Source organism: Bidens hawaiensis, unplaced genomic scaffold (assembly GCF_021521415.1).
Source record: "Bidens hawaiensis isolate Kalapana, Puna unplaced genomic scaffold, B.hawaiensis_p1.1 tig00003698_1, whole genome shotgun sequence".
In the NCBI taxonomy this organism is placed as follows: domain Eukaryota; kingdom Viridiplantae; phylum Streptophyta; class Magnoliopsida; order Asterales; family Asteraceae; genus Bidens; species Bidens hawaiensis.
Window position 1 is genome coordinate 2,447,790 of NW_027491212.1, and position 22,940 is coordinate 2,470,729.

Consider the following 22,940-nt stretch of genomic DNA (forward strand, 5'->3'; position numbering starts at 1 on the left):
ATGTTTTATAGACCTCAATTGTCGCTTTTATTTTTGGTTTCACATATGAGTTGTGGATTTTGCCTCATATTAAATCATGTAATTTCTCACCAACATCCCTGTTGACAAAATATATTTTATGCAATGTTACAGGTTTAATAATTGGTTGATTGAAGATTGAAGGCATTATTTTATTTTAGACCGTTTAGTTTATTAGTTTAATGAACTATTTATTTCATTGTAGTTTGTTTTATTTGTACGAACAAGATTAGATGTATTTGATGTGACAAGTTACATCAGTTATCGATAAGGCTGAGGGGTGTGGGGGGCTCTAATGGGGGCGCGAGTGGGGGCTCCAGCCAATTATATTATGACGTGTGCCAGTGAGAGAAACTGGATAAGGGGGGTGTTGGAGCCCCCGTTGGAGCCCCTGGCCCTGGTGTGGAGGGGCTCCAGCAGGGGCTCCAGCGGATTTTTTTTTTATTTTTTTATAAATAAAAAATACCCATTGCTATTATAATCTCCATAAGTATGTAACAATTGAATAAAAAAAGAAAGAAGGTTTTCCGGCAAACATGCACTTTTTCCGATGAACCGATATGAACCCCAACAACAAAACAATACCCTTGATTTACCATCTTCACTCCATAACCCACCCCGCCACCTTTGAACCACCGTGCGACATCACAGCGGAACCGACGTACTTTCTTTTTATTACGACCGGTTGTTAATCTCATATTCATCGTGTTAGTTCGATCACATAGTTACGTTCAAAATCTGTCGTAGCAGTTTTCCGACCAACCTGCACTTTTCCAACGGCTAGATCACACTTTCCCATGTCCCTTTACGCCCATCCTCACCCGCTAACAGGCTTGCGCCTGCTTTGTTTTTCGTGCTCGCGCCCCTCTCGCGCCCCGGTGGTGTGGTGCTAGCGCCTGGGGGCGCGAGCGGAGGAGCTCTAGCGCCCCCGGTGAAGCCCCATACCCCTCAGCCTAAGAACTTCAATATACAACTTCATCAATGGTATCACTAGCTGGCCATTTGTCAGTGACCGTCAACTTGCCATTGATGTACTATTGCAACTTGTGACAAGCTTGTATTGATTTTCAGTTACCACTAACGATCATTTGCAACTTGTTACTGAATTTTAGTCAATTTTGAAGAACTTTTTCATGCAACTTTTAGACACGCTTCGATGAATCTCCAATGAAATACCATATGAACATTGATAAAGGGCACATTCATGCTCCTTTGTTGGCACAGGCGTATCAATCTTTGGTCTATACGTAGAGAGGAACATTTTGCATCCACACCCTCATTTCATTGTTTATGATATGTTTTTAGCTGCTTGAAAGATTCATCTCTTCCATCATTAACTACATAAAGACAAATGATAAAATTGGATTAGCCTATTAAAGACTAAAGTAGGAAATTAGTTAACACATGATCAACATGAACGAAAATAAAGCTCATAAAGAAAATCTAACCTAGTTGTGTAGAGATCCTGTTATCTAGGTCCAAACAAGGTTATATATATAAAAAACTGGATCTTATATTAGTTATAACATTAACTAGTTTTTATCCCCCGTATTACGGGGTGAAGAATTGATCTTGAATTAGTAATATAGTTAAGGGTTTTATTTGTTATGTTTTATTTAATTGAATTGTAGTATGTTTAAGAATGGTCTTGGCTTGGAGAGAAAGTTAAGTGATTGTCTTGGAGAGCAAGTTAAGTAGATCTATAAATACGGTCTAGATTATTAGTTTTATAGGTGAGAGTTAAGAGAGGGTCAAGGAGTCTCATCTCCATGTTCGTTTGAGAAGTTCGTGAAGTTCGTTTGTTATGTTCGTTTGATTATATGAAAAGAGTCGAGGGTTGTCACCCCAATATCTCGTGTTCGTTTGTTTGATAAGTTAGTTTGGAATGATTGTTTGATCCGTCTGGGCCAATAGGGGGTTGTATTATTTTATTTGTTTATAATATTTATTTATTTTTTATTTTATTAAAGTTAATAATATACTTATGGTTTGATGATAAATTGTTTCACAAATAAATGAGATGTTATAACCCAGTTTAAAAGTTATATGAGTTTGATGAGACCCAAGACCCGTTTATTATTTTTATTATAGAATTGGTTTATTAATTATAAATAATATATATCTTTTTTTTAAATAAATCAGATATTAATTTTTAGTATGTACCTACTTTTTAGGATTTTTATATCAAATATTTGTTGAGACTAGTTTTTAATTTAGTGAGATGTTATAACTCGTTTAAGGAATATCTAGGTTTGGTAAGACTCATACCGGTGAATTCGGGTCAAATGCATAAGAAGCCTCCATTTAAAAATTAAGCAAATCTGGTGACCCCAAAAAAAGGGGAGCGACCATATCGCGACACCTAAGATATTTAGGTTTTCGTTTATATATATTATAGATATTTTAAACATTACCAACTTGTAAGTGATAAGCCTCTTTAAAAAACAAATTACACGCGACATTATATTAGTGTCTACAAGTGCATTGTGAACACCCTCTTTTGTTTAAATATCTGATATGACACCCTCAAGGGTTTAAGCCAAGGTCCAAGAACTTTAGCAAGTTACAACTACAATTGCATATAGTACAACATCAAAAAGCAGTTTCAGTGAATGGTATTTGGATGGTGGGTTAAGAGAACAGTTCAACTGTACTTCCTCCGTCCTATTTTAAATGTCATGGGACCCAAAATACAAATTAAGAAATATTTGATTATTTTATTTTATGAGCTGTAAAATGACAATAATGTCCTTTAAGTTATTATGGCTAAAAACCAATTTTCTTCTTTCGCTAAAAATCCACTACTTTTTGAAGGGCACAATTGAAAATTGAATTTATATGTATAGAAATGATATTTAAATTGGAACAACAAAAAATAAATATTTAAAATGAAACGGAGAGAGTATATAATTTTAGGGATGGCAAAAATCCCCGAATCCGACGGGGAAACCCGAAAACCGGCTTATTTCGGGTCGGGTCGGGTTTTGTTTTTTCGGTTTCGGGTCGGATTTCGGGTCGGGTTTCGGGGATTGTTTCGGGTTCGGGTTCGGGTTTGGGTTCAGGTACCCCCGCCCCGACCCGCCCCGATATAATATATAAATATAAATATAAATAATATATATATTAAAAACCTACATCCAGACATCCAGACTCTTCCAGTCCGCCCCCGATTCATATATGCTTCGCCTCCTCCTCCTCCTCCTCGTTTTGATCCCAGCCGAAGTATGTAATCTCACTCTTTAATCACACACACACACCATTCTTTTCTTCCCCACTATTACTACTCATGGCCTTTTTTCTTTTTCCATTAAATTAACTGTTCCTTTATGTTTTCTCCTTTTTTAGGGTTTTTCATTTGAAATTGAGTAATTGACCTAATTTTGTTGTTGTTGCATATCGTATGATACACCGTTCTCTATGCGATTGATGATTGACATGATAATTGATTTGGGGAATCTAATTTGTTATAGGGGTTTTCTCTTTCCATGATAATTGATGAGTGATTTGTTAATCAGTCTTTGGACTGTGATTAATGTTTGGACTCTGAGTATTTGAGTTATTGTACCGTGAAGTTGTCCTTGGTTTGTTGCGTAAACCATCATAAAGACCCTCGGGATTTAAGAAACAGTTGTATTATACAAACCATAGACTTCATAAGCATATTACTAAGGTTTTGGTCAAAATTACCCAGAATAGTCAATTTGAAAAATAGAATGGCTTCATGTGTGTGATGCAAGGGCTTCATGATAATGGTTTTGTAACACATTGTTTCAGCTTTCATGTGTGTGATGCAGAAGTTTATTTCGATAAATGTTCAGTTATGTGATGAACCAATTTCGGGTCGGGTCGGATCGGTTTCGGGTTTTCGGGTTCGGGGACGGGGCGGGTCGGGGGGTACAAAAAACCAAACGGGGAATCCCCGAATTAAACCCGACGGGTAATGGGGCGGGTACGGGGATGGTTTTTGGTTTCGGGTTCGGGTTCGGGTTAAGCAAAACCCGCCCCAAACCCGCCCCGTTGCCATTCCTATATAATTTCATAATTATTGTCGGCTATAGCTTGGAAGTCGCGACTTTAAAGGTCTTTGCCAAGAAGGTGCACATATACCAAGTGGCCTTGAATTAAAGAAAACGTTGATTGTAATTTGTATGGCCCACAGTTATGCTTTCCACCAAAAGGATGAGTCTTCTTCGGACAGAAACTAAAACGACATTTATCTAACAGAAGTAAATGTGAGGGCTTCTTCGGACAGAAACTAAAACGACATTTATCTAACAGAAGTAAATGTGAGGGCTGGCGCCGCACGGGCCATTTTGATTTTTTTTTATCATAACAAAGATAACGCTAATTGATATGACTCTTTTGCTTTAGGTTTGGTAACATAATGAATGTGACGGAACCCATCAAAACGTAACGCTAACCGACCGAACTTTTTTGTTTTAGTTTCGGTACCGTAATGAATGTGATAGAACCGACCAATTTTATGTAGACTAAATGCCTCAACGCCTGAGTTTGACCAACGTCACCCCTATTGGACCACCTCAATTTATATATATATTTTTTACTTCAGGTACCGTAACCGAACAATTTTTTTTGTTTTAGTTACGGTACCGTAACGAAGATCATGGAAATAGAAATCTTCACGTAGACTCACCCGCATCAACGCCCGACACCGACGTTGCTCGGGTTTTACGAACATTCGATTTTACCAACTGACGGCACCTTATTGGCCCGCATTAATATTTATATTGTTAATTTGTGTTTGTTTTTGTTCCATCACCGTAACAAATGTAACCAAAAGCGTAATGAACATGCTGGAAACACATCAAATTTGAACAGACTTACTACCTCAACGCATGAGACCGACACCAATTGGGTTTTACCAACGCCCGAGTTTTACCGACTGACATCACCCCGTTAGTCCTCTTTGATTTTTAAATGTTTTTGTTTTTGTTTTTGTTTATGTTCTGGTAGTGTAATGAATGTAACAAAAAATAACCGAATTTATGTCGAGTTAATGCCTTAACACCCGGAAGCCGCGCAAAGCGCGGGTAAATTACTAGTTGGTGTGTAAGCATCAAACATTTTTCAATGAAATTGGTACAACACTCTTTTCTTATTATTTTATATGGAAAATTCTCAAAAAAATATATAAGAAGAGAGAGATGATTTTGGCCAATATTAGGTATCTTTTCAAAAATACCCACCCAAATCTCATGGAGGTGATAAATTTGGCTTCGTGTCGATGATTTTTTCTAGCCACTAATATTATGCCACGGGTAATTTGTCTGATCAAGTTTAAATATTAATGTTATAAACTAATATAGAATTAAAAGCAGTTAGGATTACGTTACAAATGTAAAGATGATAGGGGCATGATGAATACGCTGTTGTTACATCCTATATATAAGTGCCCTTATCGGATTTTCATTTGGAACGTTGTTTTGACTATCCAAAGTTTTGTGTTATGATAAGTTTTTTTAAATTATATTTAAGATTTTCTTTTCCTCAAAAATGTAATGGTGTTGTTATAATATTCTTTAATTTCGAGACGAAATTCCCTAAAGTAAGGGAGACTGTAACAACTCGGATTTTTTTCCAAGTTATATTATCCGACCCGCTTTTATGTTCGGGCAATTTTAAATGATAAAATATCGCGACTAACGAGTATTTAATATTTTATTAATATTAGTTTATTATATTTAATTAATATGTTTAAAATAACTTTAGATTCTAATCAAATTTTACCCTAAACTTTACTTTAATGCATTGTTGTTTCCATTCCAAATCTTAAAGGACCAAATTTGTAAAATCCGATATTATTATTATATTAGTATCCTAACTCGTCAACCCATGTACCAAACCCGTATTCATATCCATTTGCTTAAACCCGAGACCTGTTTATGTTTCTTGGATTTTAATTCTCGTCCTAATCAAGGAATTGATCTGTGATTTATCATTTACCATAAAATCATTCATTCCCCCCCCTCCATTTTATTTTCTCCTTTACCATCACCACCGGCCACAACCACTGTCGGCCGCTGCCCCCACCATCACCATCACCACCTTCTCCTGCCACCGCCAAGATGCCACCACTACCATCGAACACCACCACCGCATTTGTATTCCAGCTTTTCGCCTTATCCAACGATAGTCTTTGAAGATAAATATCTAAAATGTATGTAAAGAATATTATATAGATGGTCACACTTAATATGCATTATTATGTTTATTATAAACTGCATATACAAATATAATGAACATGAATACAAATGAAACCGAACTAAATCATATATTCTAATTATAACAATATATCTAATCTTATACATCCTATAGTCGACGTGGAAAGAAATCGAAAGCTCGGACAATACTGGATGTAGTTGTGATCTCAAATCTCTCCGCTAATTATAGATCTGGTGACCACTTCAGACAAGGACCAATCAGAACCATCAATATTCCACGCGATTCGAGGCAAAGAATCACCTACCTCGCCAACCCCTGAAAACAAATACGCAAAAGGATTTAAAGGTTCTGGAACCTCTAAAGAACCTTCCAACATCTTCACAACAATGCTCATAACCGGCCTACTCTCGGGCCTATATTGGACGCAACAAAAAGCTACCTTAAGCATCCTCTCTACAACCATTTGACCATCCTCTTTAATCCCACAAACAACCATCAAATCGTTCAATTGTTTCTTTTCATACTTGTCCCATGCCCAAACCGGGAACCATTGTTGACTATCACCGAGACTCACATCCATGTTCCTCCTTCTCCCGATGATCTCAAAAAGTAACATCCCAAAACTATATATGTCACATTTGGGTGTAACCGGAAGAGGCATCCATAGCTCAGGTGCAGCATAGCCTGGGGTACCTCGTCCTCCTGTCATGGTTATATGACTCTTATCCCTGTTGTAAAGTTTGGCTAAGCCAAAATCAGCTACTTTTGCACAAAAGTTTGAATCCAACAAAATGTTTCCCGGCTTAATATCATAATGAATTATTCTCTGAGGACACTCTTCATGCAAGTATGTGATGCCTCTTGCAGTCCCAAGCGCAATCTCTAAAAGCATCTCATACCCTATAACATCACCTGTATCTGCTTTAAACAAGTGGTTATCCAATGAGCCGTTAACCATAAACTCATATACCAGAGCTATTAAACTTGATTCAAAGCAAAACCCATAAAGCCTAACGAGATTAAAGTGATGTGTTCTTCCCATAGTGCTCACTTCTGCCATGAATTGCTCCTCTACTGTTTTGCCCGGTCTCCCATTTAGTACTTTCACGGCTATAGTCACTCCGTTGGTAGAGACGCCTTTGTAAACCGTCCCAAAGCCACCCGAACCCAATTCGAAGCTGAAGTTGTCTGTGGCTTTTCTCAATTGTTGCGTAGTGAACCGGATTGGCTTTTCTCTTTCCATCTCTTCTATGGTCCTGGCCACATTCATGGGAATAAAGGTTGATCTCTTTTTAAGCATGTTATCCCATAAATGATAGATGATGCCTACCGCTAGCATAACAACTGCAAACAAGAAATCTTTAAATTCAACAGATTGGTGGAATTATACTATAACTCAAAATTCGATAGCTTAATTACCTATTACAAAAACCACAACGCCAAGAACGTTGGCACCACCTTTGCCTAGCATTATATATATATATATGTTATATAAATTTACTTAAATTATAATCGAAAGGTATCTAGAGATCAACTTGTATACAACATATAGCATGGCATACTTGTTTATAAGGATGCTTCTGTGGAAAATACATCCAAGGATAGAAATGGAAAGTTTCAAGGTTAGACTTAGTCATGGAAAACGACTTCGTTTTAAAAGAAGGAAAACGACTTGCCATTTGTTCAATCAAGCTCTTTTGTTGATACCATATCTAGGTGGATCAGTTAATAGGATTGTCGGTACTAATGTACAAATTTCGTACTCTTTTTTATGCACACAGTACAACTCACATAAGATACCTACCTATTAATTATAAATATAATATATAATTGTAACTACCAATCTTGTAAATTGTTCAACTTTGTAAAGTGTGTCAAAATTATTGGCTATGTCTATGAATAGTGTTGTTTTGTGAGGTACCAGAAACTTGCAAATTAATATTTATATAATATAATATGATTGTCGGTGCTAATGTACAAATTTCGTATTATGCACATAGTACAACTCACATAAGATACCTACACAACACGTTTGATCGTTCTTTTCAAGCCTCAGAGAAGTCCACACTTTCAGCACTACTAGAAAATTAAGCAATTGTTACCAAAATTTGCTGCCAAAAAAAACCGGTAGCAAATCTAGCGACCGATTTAGCAAATTTGCTACCGAAAATGCCAATTACTTGACACTGTGGCTAAGCGGTCGAAACTTTTGCAACCGTTTATTTTCGGTTGCTAAACGGTCGGAGTGTTTGCAACCGTTGGCTAAGTAGTCGGAGTTTTTTGCAACCGGTGGCTAAAGCGGTCGGAGTTTTTGCAACCGGTGGCTAAGTGGTCGGAGTTTTTTTGCAACCGGTGGTTAAGGCGGTCGGAGTTTTTGCAACCGGTGGCTAAGGCGGTCGGAGTTTTTGCAACCGGTGGCTAGGATCGGAGGTCGGAGTTTTATGTTATTAATTAGTGCACATTGAAAAAACTGATTTCACAAAAGATTGAAAATCAAAGCTCCATACGCCCCCTTGATTCAGCAGTTTACAATATATCAATTAATACATCCTGGGATTGTGAGATTAAGATGAAGGCGAGTAAAGTATGTGAAGTAGAAGAATCAGAGAGATATGTTTGGTGCACACATGAAGAACATACTGTTTAAATTTTTATGAACTTTTAAAATCTTATAAGCTATTTTTTTAAATGAATTTCTAAAATCTTATTAAGTTTTTTTCTAAATAAAACTTTTTTTCTTTTAACTTTAATATGTAAGACTTATTGAACTTATTATGTGGAGGTCCAAACATTATTCAGACCAAGAAATCTAAATATTCTAATGGGAAAATGGTAGTCGAAGGGTATTTTGGTCATTTTAAATTATTCAAAAAATATACTAATTGTCAAAATCAACTACCAAGTAAAAGTCAACAGTTAAGTCAATGGTATTGGATTGTTGGAAGTGTTTTCTGGTTAAATGTTAACCAAGGGCGTTTCTGGTAGTTTGGTATGGCTAAAGAAATTAGAGAAAAAACTTATAAGGAAACTCAGGATCAAATGTCAAAAGTGCTGCGGTAGACAAGGTCAACTATGCAGATTCAGGTTTGTTAATGGTTTAATACCATTTGTGAGGCTGTCAATTATTACTGGATCAGAAAGCTAAATAAAACGATTATAGAATAATGCATGAAACACTTAAATTATAGAATATAGTATAAGTTTGTTGTACCTATTCAAGAGAGTTCATGCGGAAGCACACATCATCTCATATTATAGTTTGGACTTTTCAAAGTCAAAACATTTATAGTTGAATAAAGCCTTCCTAAAAATCATAAATTTGATAAAAAGTAATTATGCAATCGACTCACTTAAAATAGGAAAATGGGTTAGTGTAACAGTGTTGCTATAGCAAGGCCGATACTATAATGAACCGAACCACCACCGACAAATAGATTTCATAGACTGTTAATAATTAAAACATATAAAAATGATAAGCTCGTTTAGGCACGCCTTGATCGAGCTTTTTCACAAGCCGATCTCAAGTAGCATGCGAACGGCTTGGCTCGTTTTCACCAATAGTTAAAATGGGTCGCCTTTGTTATCAAATGTTGTCACTTTTCAGTTGTCCCACATTCTTTACAGCAGATAACTATCAGTTTGCTAATTTGTTATTTCTAACATTACAGGGGTATATTATTAAATTATCAAAAAGTACAGGGTGTTACTTTTAAAGTTTATAACTTTCTATCAAGAGTTAATGGCCATTTTCGTCCCTGTGGTTTGCTACTTTCGCCACTTCAGTCCAAAATTTGTATTTTTGTCAATTTAGTCCTCATAGTTTTAAATATTAGCCATTTACATCCTATCCGTCTAACGGCATCCAGCTATGCCGTTAGTTTAAGGGTATTTTTGTCTTTCTCCTTTTTATTTTGAGTTATTGGTCATTTTCGTCCCTGTGGTTTGATACTTTTGCCAATTCAGTCCAAAGTTTGAAATTTTGTCAATTTAAGTCAGTTTTTTTCTATAACCCTAGAGAGCATTATCCAAGCCCAAAACAAGTCTGCATTTACTCTGTCGATAGCAGTAATCATACCCCCTCCTCTCATATTTAGTTTCTAGACGGTTCCTACACTCTCCCCCATGGTAGAATTCAATGGTAAAGTGGTCAAAGCAATTCCGTGAAACCGAATTGTACGGAAAAAACTAAAAATCGTTTCTTTGATGAATGCATAATATTTAGGGTTTAGAGATTAACATATCATAATGAAAATATGGGTCGTAATCAACTATTATACATTAATCAACAAAACAATTTTTAGTTTTTTGTGTATAATTCGATTTCAGAGAATTACCTTGACCACTTTACCATTGAATTCCACCATGGAGAAGATTTTAGGAAATGTCTAGAAACTAAATATAAGGGGGGGGGGTATGATTACTGTTGTCAACAGAGTAAATGCATACCAGTATTTGAGGTTGCTCGATGGTTTTGGGCTTGAATTATGCTCTTTAGGGTTATAAACAAAAAACATAAAAAATAAAAAAAACTGAATTAAACTGAACATTAAATTGACAAATTTTCAAACTTTGGACTGAATTGGCAAAGATATCAAACCACAGGGACTAAAATGACCATTAACTCAAAATTAAAAGGAGAAAGACAAAAATACCCTTAAACTAACGGCATAGTTGGATGCCGTTAGACGGATGGGACGTAATTGGCTAAAATTTAAAACTATGAGGACTAAATTGACAAAATTAAAAATTTTGGACTGAAGTGGCGAAAGTAGCAAACCACAGGGACGAAAATGGCCATTAACTCTTCTATCAATTGAAATAAACTCTCAGTTCATTTTCTCATCATTCGCGTCACCGCCACCGCTGCCGTAAACATCACCGCCACCTCTTCGTTTTCTCATCATTCATTCTCACTAAAAGTCGGTTAATTGAACGGTTAGGTTAGATTGGATGGTGAAGGCGAGGAACGGTGACGGAATGTTAACAAATGCTCCACCGGTGATAGATCTGGTAGCAAAATCTCTCCGTGGATAACTCTAAGAGGTAAAGCAACAACTAATTGTACATATTTTGTTCAATCGTTTCACTCGCCGGTGTTTATGTTTAGAAACTGATTCAATTTCGGATTAATTAGGTTTTGGAAGTGTGAATGAATAAATTTCTGTGTTTAATTGGGTTCTAATGTAGATTTTGTGCAAATTAGGTTTAAGCAATTAAAGGATTTGTGCATTTTAGTTGTGAGTTTGTGATCTATTAGGTTACTAAATATCTAAGCATAGAAGATCAGCTGGTGTAAACGAGCTTAATGCATATGATATTTTGATCAGCTGGTAAGGCAGCAACTAAATGTACACATTATGTTCAATCGTATCACTCATAAGTGCTTGTGTTCATAAACTTATTTCAATTTTGGATGAATTAGGTTTTGGAAGAGTGAATGCATGAATTTTTTGTGTTTTAACTCAGGCTACTATATAATTTGTGAAAATTAGGTTTTAGCAGTCACAGGATTTGTGCATATAAGATGTGAATTTGTGATCCGTTAGCTTTTGAAAGATCTGCGTGTAGAACTAATAGATATCAACCTGTTACCATTACTTTTCTTTGTTTTGTTAACATTGGTTATTAAGTTGTGCCTATTATACGTTCAAGTTGTGTTATGCACTTTTTAGATATATTTTTATAAAACCTTTTCTTTCTTAAGTTGTTAACTTATAATGTTTTTCATACAGTGTAACCTCATCGTTTACTAGATGATGTATTCTGCTTTCTTTATCATGTATGGTTATCTTTTTTAATAAAACATATGATACTTCAGTTTTGTATTTTTTTTTATTTTATATGATCTGAAGTTTCAAATACAACTTCATTCATTATGTAGACATTGCAGTAGCTTTTGGAGAAGGTAAAACGTTTCAGGATTATATCCACCAAGTTGGAAGTTCAAACCATGTCAAGGTAAAACTTGTATTTCCATCATTTGTTGCAGTTACAAAAACATGTGATCTGTTGTATCAGGCTGTGTTTAAAAGCATAATGAGTTTTACCTTTTAAGCTTTGTTGGATATTATGGTTTAAACTATTGTGATGGCTGATAAATGTATATTGCCAATGTTTAATTGATGTGGTCTAAATCATATATATATATTATAAACATTTCTTAATATTTTAATAGTTTTTGAGTTCGTTTTGATTAAATATTGCTCCTATATGGTTCATAGCTGGATTTTAAAGGTTGCTGTTGCGTTCAATAAAAAAATCAAAAGAATTCGAAGGAGCTAGTTGATATCTTGCTTAGTCATCAATTTTCAGCAAAAGGTATGCAACATGTTATAATCTTTCATTATCATTTTAAATATATCATGGTCTCATGGTTGCAGAATATTGAAAATGTGGAACTGGCACCAACTCATCCAATCCGACTTGGACGGGCACTCAACTTCTTTGTGTTCCACTATGAGACAATGACTTCTTACGATCGTGCATGCACTCTTGCAAACAGGTGAGAAATTATCTGTTTTATTCGTTGGTCATCTAAACCTAGGGGTTGGTTGTAACTTGTAAGTGTAACTTTTTTTTATTATATTTTTTTACGTATTAAATCCCATTGTAAGTATAACTATTAAACTTATATATAATCTAAATAAGGCGGACCGAGGCGTAAGCCTCAAAACATAATTAAAAAATATAAAAATATATATAATCTTTAAAAATCACACTTTTAACGTTAAAAAATTATAAATTTATATATAATCTAAATTAAAAAGGCCTCGCCTCGACGCCTCACCGCCTCGGACCGCCTCACAAAGGTCGAGGCTTAGGTTTCAGTATACCCTTATGAGGCTAAGCCTCTAAGGCGTTTTTCCACCGAGGCTGCCGAGGCATAAGCCTCGAGGCGCGCCTCGGAACGCCTTTTTAAACCATGTTTGTTATATTGTATCATTAAAGTTAAAACACTATTTCCTTCATCTTATTTTGTGTTATTGCAGTGTTTTTCTATTATCTTATTTTTAACCATAAATAATATGCACTCTTCCACTTAATAGTTTACTAGAGTTTCATTTTAGGCTGCTACAAAAAGGAAGATCTTTGATGAGTACTCGAAGATCTTGGTTGCTACTAATTTTTCTTTATTTAGTTGATATATATCCTCACCAATATAAGAAACACTGTGAACTTAATTTTGTTCTCTTGGCATTTATGATTGAGCAGAAAGGATCGCTTTGATGATCCCACGACCGTGTAACCACTTTTCGATGATGTCCAGTCTCTGCACGATCCCACTTTTCGATGTTCTCTGCACGATAATGCTGACTTTTCAAACACTAGACAAAATGATAATCAACAGGCAGGGTGTTTGGTTGCTCATTTTGTTGATAAGGTAATTATGTTTCTAGCCTATTTAATGGTTTTTATTACATGATTGTGTGTAATTTGTAATGTTGACTTTCTGTTATTGTTAGGTTGACCATGGTAGGGAGTTGGATTGTCATTTGACTTTCTTCGTCGAATGTTATGGAGCTTGCGTGCATTAACTCATGAAGCTATCTAATGTTCCAGTTGATTCTGAGACCGAGAGTTATTTTTCAGATGATGAAAAACTAGCGCGCACATGTGTCATGGTGGCGGTTGATGGAAAGACTGATGATGCTTTTGTAGTCACTGGCCCGGTCAAACCCGAGGTTGCCGACTTGATTTTTTTATTTGTTTTGTTAATTTTGTTAATATTGAACATTATGACAAATTTTTAGTTTGATTTGTGGTTGTATCTATATTTGTATGATTTTGTAAATTTTGTATATATATATAAAATGGTTTTAATAAATTTTGTTGCAAATAAATCGTCACTGCAATGCGACCAAGCAATGGGATGCAGATCAAGCCATCGGTCGCAAGATCAGCAACTACAGCAGAGTGGTCGCAAGATTTGCCACTGCATTGGTGGTCGCAAAGATAAAAGCGGTCGCAAACTCGTCGCAACAGAGCAACTGCGACCAGCGTTTTTCAACTGCAATTTCGGTTGCAAAATGGTCGCAATAGGGCAATTGCGACTGTTTAGCGACCGAAAATACAGTCGCAAATGCCTATTTCTCTAGTAGTGCAGTATCTTCACCGACGATGGATGATGATCGGAAATTGAAGCTTCACGATTAGCCATCAAGCGACCAGTTTTTTAAACGAGTGGTTTTGGTGAAGTACGGCCTAACGGGCAGGGTACATGATCGAAATGCAGATGATAGAATCCGAGGAAGCTCCGATTTCTTTGATTGTTCTAATTTTAAAATTTAGGCTATATGATAATGTGAAATTAGGGCTTGGTAGTAAGTGATTAGAAGAAAACCTATGATTGATATTGAAGAAACACGGATCTATTTCCCTTGACGGGTCTTAGATCCGATGAGTCAGCAGGGTAGGATACGGATAACTGTTAATGCGATATGAACTCAATTCCCAAAGTCCAGTGACGTGAACCTGCAAAACAGACACCGTGAGCTCGCTACGGGAAGTACAAGAGGGGGGGGGGGGGTCTTCCCGTAACCACCCTCCGGCGTGAGAATAAGTAAAATTATGATGAAGATAGTGCACTTAAGTAAATAGTGAGAGTACAGTGGGAGTGAATGAATACCTTATGAAGATTGAGAGAGTATTTATAGCCGAAGAGTGCGGGAAGGTGATTGAGCCAGCTGTCCATTTGGAGGATGCTCTCGTAACCATAGTCACATGGATCACGGTACGTTCCGGTACGTGGTACGGGAACTGGTACGCGGTTCATGCATTTCTAAAATTCGGTACGAGGGAGGGTAGGTTCATTCGAAACGCCAATTCGGTACGTGGTACGGTGTACCATATAATCTGATACAACATATCTGAATAACACTACATATATATATATAATTAGTTAATAATAATATACATAATACATATATATATATATATATATAATATATATATATATATATATGATATGTATGTATATATTAAATAAATAATCTATAATATATATAAACGAAAACATAAAAATCCTACGTGTCGCGATGTGATCGCTCGCTTTTTTTTGGAGTCCCCAGATTTGTTTGATTTTTAAATGGAGGCTTCTCATGCATTTGACCCGAATTCATGGGTATGGTCTTACCAAACCAAGATATTCTTTAAACGGGTTATAACATCTCATTAAATTATAAATTATTCTCACCAAATTGTTGATGAAAAATCATATAAAATAGAATATACTAAAAATTAATATCTTTATTTATTTAAAAAAAATATATATATTATTTAAATTAAAAAACCAATTTTATAGTAAAAAAAGTAAACGGGTCTTGGGTCTCATCAAACCATAAGTATATTATTAACTTTCATAAATATTATTTATAATTAAAACCAATTTTATAGTAAAAGAAATAAACGGGTTTTGGGCCTCATCAAAACCATATTGCTTTTAAACGGGGTTATAACATCTCATTTATTTGTGAAACAATTTATCCCAAACCATAAGTATTTATTAATTTTCATACATTAAAAATATATAAATTCAAAAAATAAATAAATATTAGAACAAATAATATTAAACAACCACCGTAATACGGGGGATAAAAACTAGTTAATATTATATTGATAACACTTAACACTCAGTTTAAATTTATATAGAAGACATGATAAAAGACAAAATAATAAGTATGAGTAATTGAGTATCTTTTAAAATATTAGTTTTTTAAGTTTCCTTCAGATGTATATTAATAAACTATTTATTTTAACGATGCATATTAAAAGCAACTCATCGTAAATATTCAAAGCCACCATCAGAAAAATTGAAAACAACGTCGGAAAAAGCGAAGCCACCTCCGGAACTGTACCGGAACGCAATTTTTAACGATCCCAAACGCCGATATCGTTCACCGGGAACGCGAATCGGATTAAAGTAGGACGAGTCGTGCAACAATTGGAAACTTTCAATTTCACCGATCCGGATCGCGCACCATCGGCGATCGGTACGATTTTGTACCCGTTTCCGGTACGTGCGATCCGGAACGAAGATCGCGGGTGATTCTACGTTTCCTGTGACTATGCTCGTAACCACCTGGACACGTGTCCTCGTATGATAGGTTCAAGTTGCATGTGCATGTGTAACAACCTGGACACGCGTCTCTACGAGACTGGTTGATGAATAACCTCCTGGCCATGTGCACGGTTATAACGGCTTTGCCAGGTGTCCTTCATTGGTTGGTCGAGAGATCATGTATTGCTCAAGAAAGCATCTTGGTAGATCTTCTAGAATGTTATTGGTTAATGACAGCTGTCCCGAGGCATTGTCCCTTGGTCCTTTTCTGCGGACGGGTATCCCGTCTCGTGGATGACTCTTGAGGGTGCCAGGATGCTTCCGCATGCGTCATGTAGGTGTTTCTTCCTCAGACGGTTAGGCGGGTGATCCGTATGTTCAGCGGGTGCTCTGTGAGGGACCCTCCTCTGACCCGCGAGTAGTACTTAAGGGTATTTGTATCTTTTTGGTACCCTACCTCTATAGATATTTTTGCTACTAATTAATTCGTTTGAATGAATCTATTTCAATATTCGCCATATCTACTGCGGAACTTCCCAGATAATGTATTCATGGCGATAGCCCTTAGGCAAATTCATATGCACTCATCATTCTTAATTGAGTTTTGTGTGCTGTTAGTTATGGCATTTGTATGTTGTTTATGACCTAATTACGGAGTATCGCTTCTGCATGACCTAATACAGATTGGGTTTTGTGACCTTATCTCATGTGTTGTTTCATCAATTGCCTTTCCATTAGAAGACTTCAATTTGTTAGGAGACATCAACCCCTACAGAACACATTCTAATTAATACATTTATAATGTTGGGTCTGACTTCTGAGAATGTGATATTTCATTTGTTCCACATTGTCATTGTTTTGCTAATGCATTTTAGTAGTATATACTTTGGGTTTAGGTTAACAGATGTCATGCTTAAAGTTTGTGTTTTTGTCATTTTTACCTTTTAAAGTGGTTTGCAATTGCATGAGTTGGACATTTGATTTGACTATATTTGTCAAGTTAGTTTAGGTTTGAGTTTGAGTTAGAAATAGTAATATTTTTTATTTTATTTTATTTTGGTTCTAAAATGGTAGTCAGGAACTTACTACGTGGTACGTTTATTATTTTTCTTCCAACAGGTGGTAAGCAAGGGTGTATTTTTTTGCTTAAATTTGATTTCACTGTATTTATCAAGTTTACAAAATTCAAAGTTCTAAGCTTTCTTTTCGATGCCACTGTATTTGTGAAGTTAACTAAATGTCAAATTCTTTGCAAATTTTACCTTACCTATTACTGCAGCAATTGAAGTCTATAAATTCCGCGGGTAAATTTAAGTACGTAAATTGAGTGGCTTTATGGCAATGCAGCAAGTAATGGTAATGAAGCATAAACCGGTTCCATTCAAACCATAACCAATTCAAAGCATATTTATTCAAGGTAATGAAGCAACTTGTTTCATCATTATCGATGATGATTTAATGTCTTTTCTCCACGAGAACCAGGTGTAGGTTCTTCAACCAATTCAGATGATGATTTAATGTCTTTTCTCCACAGATTACAAGACTCTGTCGCAACGCGCGAGTCATTTTACTAGTTACATTTATTTTCAAACTAGCAAATAGTTTTAGTTTAGAAAGTCTATACGCTATTTAGAGGCGTATGTACAACTAACTTAGACATGAGAAGCACATATGTACTTCAATAAAATGTGCTAACAACATATATGATTAACCAGAGGCAATTGTGATATCGTATCTCCTCATGAGAGGCGTCTCCGTGACCACATTCAATTTGGTGTGGTTAGATGCCGACCAATTAGAATCACCAACATTCCATGCCATTCGAGCCAAAGAATCATCGTGTCCAATCCCTGCAAACAAATATAAAAAAGGATTTAAAGGCTGAGGCACCTCTAACTCACCTTCCAACATTTTCACGACAATGCTCATCACTGGTCTAGTCTCCGGTCTATACTGAACACAACAAAGAGCCACCTTTAGCATCCTCTCCACAACTTCTTGATCCTTTTCTTCAAGCGCACAAACTGCCATCAAATCGTCCAATTGGTTATTTTCATATTTGTCCCACACCCATATTGGGAACCCCTGTTGAATATCACCAAGAGTTTCGTCCGTGTTCCTTCTTCTTCCAATGATCTCAAAAAGTAGCATCCCGAAACTAAAAACATCACATTTGTGTGTAACCTGGAGACGCATCCAAACCTCAGGAGCAATATAGCCAGGGGTACCCCGTCCTCCACCTGTCATGGTTATATGAGTGTTATCCCTATTACAAAGTTTGGCAAACCAAAATCTGCTACTTTTGCACAAAAATTTGAATCCAACAATATATTTCTTGGTTTTATATCATAGTGAACTATTCTTTGAGGGCATTCTTCATGCAAGTATGCAATGCCTCTTGCGGTTCCCAATGCAATCTCGTGAAGCTTCTCAAACGTTATCATAGCCCCTTTTTTCGCTTTGAACAAGTGGTTATCCAATGAACCATTAACCATAAACTCGTATACAAGAGCTCTTAAACTTGGTTCAAAGCAAAACCCATAAAGCCTTACAAGATTGAAGTGATGAGTTCTTCCCATGGTGCTCATTTCCGCCATGAATTGTTCCTCAATTCTCTTGTCTGATGTCCCATTTAGTACTTTCACAGCTACCATCGTCCCGTTGCCAAATATCCCTTTGTAAACTGTCCCAAACCCGCCTGAACCCAATATGTTGCTGAAGTTTTATGTGGCTATTCTTAGCTGTTGAGAGGTGAACTGAATGGGCTTTTCTCTTTCCATGTCGTCTAGGAATTTGGCCATCGTCAGGGGAATAAAACGGGAATCATTTACTAATGTGCCCGTCTTTATGTTTGATCTTTTATCGCATACGTATAATAAGATGGCTATCTGTACCACAACAACTACAAAACCGAAACTAAGAACAACAACAACAACAAAAAAAAATCCTCACATAAAGAGCATGGAAGAGCTTACCAACAAAGATACCCACAATGTAGATACCGATGATGCCTTCGCTTGACATAATGCTAATTATGATCAGGGTTTAGAAATGAAACCTTATAAGGATTCAACACGCAATGTCATGTAGTGCTCGGCTTTTATGAACTTGTATGTTGTGGTGTGATAAAAAAATTAAAATCCAACTTTGGTGGAGTTCTCAACAAGTGTTGATGATGACAAGGTTACACAAGGAAAACATTGTCCCATTTTGTTCATATGATGTCTGAGTGCTCTATGCATTTGATTTTGTAATATATTATAAAATTTTTTGAATTATTGTTGTAAGACAAACGCTTGCAACAGAAGAGCAACTTTCCAAATGGACATTTCATGGAAATGTTGTGATGTTTTACCACAGATAACATTTACAATATCAAATGTTGAAGTATAAATGGAACAAGAAAACTTAACTAAAGATGGGACATATATTAAGACTACATAGTCGTAAGTGGAGTAAATATTTTGGTGTAAAAACTACAGGCTTAATCTCACTTTCCAGGCATTTCATAATTCGGGTTATTAAAATCAATATAATTTGAATTAGTTTTCCAATTTCAAATTTCAAATTCAGTTTCAAAATTTTCATATTTGAAGGAGTGAAAGCACTAATCAAAGTTGTCACACCCCACTTTAGGGCCTAGGCGTGTGACCAATAGTTGGTACCTGTTTTGTAAATATATCAGAGTTGCGGATTTTATTTCAGCAGAAGTCTTTAAATAAAATATTATTACTTTGAAAACTTATTAAACTCTCGGGTTATAATACCCGTTCAATTGTTTCAAATACATTTCTTTAGAAAACATAACTCTTTGTAATATTTTGAAATAAAATATCTGAGCCATCAGATAGCATCTAATGACTATATTCCAATCTTTTATTCCTTCTTGCTTGTCTAACCTTTCTTGTTCCCTGTAACATGGGGAAAAAATACGTCAGCACAAAGCTGGTGAATAACGCTGACTCTAAAATCTCTTTTCAATACCTTTGTGAAACCAACAATAATACCTTTGTGACTACTCATTAGGCACCAAACTAAATTGGGATCAAATTACCCTAAGTACCATGCACAATTAATTATATACACAATATCATTTCTCCGAACAGTCCCGTAGACCTTCAGAGGCATGTTGATGATATGCATGGAGGAAATGCCGAGTCATCATGTATGTTTGGATCCAGACACATGTATACTCTTAATCAGAGTGTCCGTTTCTTATTATTGTAATACAAAGTTTTAAGGATTCGTAAATCCTATGCAAGCATTCAGACTCATTATAAAAGGTTTGGGGCGTATTCACCTTTTCTATTAATAATCAATTTCTGTTACTGATTCTTGTTTTCTGTTTTCTTCTTCTTGTTTTGTTACCTCGGACCTATAGTACGAGAATGACATTTGTATAAATAACTAGATCAACGATCTAGCTTCAGACCTTTAGTCTGTTTCGTATAGCTTTAACCTTGATAAAAAGCATTTATTTATAAAACACTTGGACCTTTAGTCCCTTTCTTTATTTATCAATTATATGCTACGTTTCTTTTTCAAGAAGAAACATCTATACATTATTCTTTGAATATCATATTTCTTAATAATAAAGAAATACTATTTATTATACCCTTGGTATATAATTACTTATGTTTCTTAGTCAAGAAGAATATATATTTTTAACTATAACCTTTGCTTAAGAAAAGTTATATATAACTCTTAATCATAATCAAGGTTCGGCTATACTTCCGACTTATGGTCTAAGCCATTTATAATAATAAAATAATAACTTACGTAGAACCCCTTACCTCGCACGGTTATTTGGAGTTAGATATTCCTAAGTTTATACGGGCATCACTTCTACTCTATGCACGTCTATCGAGGCGTTCTTAATCCACCTTTCTTGGCACGCAAATCGAGGCAATGTTCGGTTGCCGGGTCGTGCACGTACTTCGAGGAAAACACCGGGTTTATGGCACGGATTACGAGGTTATAATTGTCGGGTCGGTGGCACGCAAAACGATGTTCGGCACGCAAACCGAGGTAGAGAGAGTAGTTTTCTAGAGAGAGAGTGGCTGTGGTGTGTGTGAAATGAGCCGGATCCCTCCCCTTTTATAGCCATTTTTGTGTCCCATCGCGGTACGCGATGGGTCCTACTTCTCCCGCCGTCGCGTACCGCGACAGCTCCTTTTCTGAAATCACGCCCTGCCACATGTCGCCACGTGGTCTGACACGTGTCACCTGGACGTGACACGTGTCCATGAGTCATCACGGTCCATCGCGGTATGTGATGGCCGTCCTCTTGGACTCATCATTTTTCATTTTCAGTCCTTTGTCTTTTGTAGCTTGTCACTTCTGGTCTAATTCTCGTTGTCCAAAAATACTAAGGCGGCTCTTGGCGATGCGAAGTGCAAAGTGCGCCCATCTCCCTCGCCCTCGCCCGAGCGCGTCGGGTGCTACGCACCCTCCGCTAGGACCACTTGGTGCATGATATTCATAAAAGAATATTATTATGGAAAATCTCTTTCTTATAAAGAGCTTCCATTTCTTTACCACTTTCCATGTGGGATGGATTCCATCTTCCTTATTTATACCTTGGTGGAATGCTTCCACTTTCTTACATCTTCCAATATGGGATGAAATTTCTTTCATGTAAGTAAACTTAACTTAGGAAATATTTTTATTTCCTTATTTTTTTTCTTATATTTCCTTATTCATTATTTTCCCATTACTTGTCTTGATATTATTTTTGATCCCTCAACTTTCCTAAGTTGTCAATTTTGGATCAAAATTTTGGGGATGTTACAAAAGTAGTTCGAAGCCAAAAACTAAAACCAAGTTCGAAGCCGAAACTAAAACCAAATTCAAATTCAGTTGGTTTTTTGTTTCGGTCAAACAAAATGAATAACTTTCTTTTTAAAAAATTACCATCATTTGTAATGGTTGTCTATTGTAGGGTGATGGTAATACGATTTTTCATATGTTTATATTTTTGAATGGCGAATTAATGAGATCTGAACCCACGCTAAGATGATTGACCATCTCTGATGGCCGAAGCGCAGGACATAAGCAATGGTATGTTTCTGAGCACACACCACACATGACATGGATCATTTTCAAGTTGGATACCCCATGTCACCAAGGCTGATTTGGTGGGGATCTGATTCAAAAAAGGTTCTCAAAAAAACAATTTACTTTTATTGGAATCCATTTCAACTAAAAGAATGAGTTTGATTCCGGAGAAAGAACGAGCCTTATTCCGTAACGGCACCATTATCCAACTCCCACCTTAGGCACTTGATCGTAAACTCATCCAGTACGTCACCAACAGCCTCCCACAGCCTGGGGTCCACCACAACCACATCCAAATTTTTAACACGTACATTGACAAGCCAACTTATTTATGCAGTTTCGCAAGCGATCAATGGCTCAAGAAAATCATGATTAACAAAGACCATAAAACCAAACCAAAGGTTCTAAGACAAAGTTCTTTATCAATAAACTTAATAAGAAACTACTTAAAACCATAAATCTAATAACCCCATTTAATTATACTAAATAGGTTATAATTATAACTATAGTATAAAATAGAAGTTTGGCGCCACAATTCTATTTAAGTGATAAAATGCTAACATGCGCCTAGCCTATCATGGTATTCCATCTGCTCTTCCCATACGTGCAGTCACCGTAATCTTTG

At 36.1% G+C, this 22,940-nt stretch overlaps 1 long non-coding RNA gene and 2 pseudogenes across 2 annotated transcripts; 1 reads left to right on the plus strand and 2 right to left on the minus strand.

Moving 5' to 3' along the window:
• Window positions 1–6,332: 6,332 nt before the first annotated feature.
• LOC143624176 (G-type lectin S-receptor-like serine/threonine-protein kinase At1g34300 pseudogene) lies at window positions 6,333–7,479 on the minus strand (annotated as a pseudogene).
• Window positions 7,480–12,389: 4,910 nt separating this feature from the next.
• LOC143624174 (uncharacterized) lies at window positions 12,390–13,905 on the plus strand. Its single transcript, XR_013152055.1, has 4 exons — window positions 12,390–12,519; window positions 12,582–12,703; window positions 13,414–13,582; window positions 13,665–13,905. It is a non-coding gene; the product is annotated as an uncharacterized LOC143624174 (long non-coding RNA).
• A 4,060-nt stretch (window positions 13,906–17,965) lies between these two features.
• On the minus strand, window positions 17,966–19,493 carry LOC143624208 (G-type lectin S-receptor-like serine/threonine-protein kinase At1g34300; annotated as a pseudogene). The gene is made up of 2 exons (XR_013152060.1): window positions 19,234–19,493; window positions 17,966–19,160 (listed from the first exon to the last, which is right to left on the minus strand). The product of XR_013152060.1 is annotated as a G-type lectin S-receptor-like serine/threonine-protein kinase At1g34300 (transcript).
• Window positions 19,494–22,940: the final 3,447 nt, after the last annotated feature.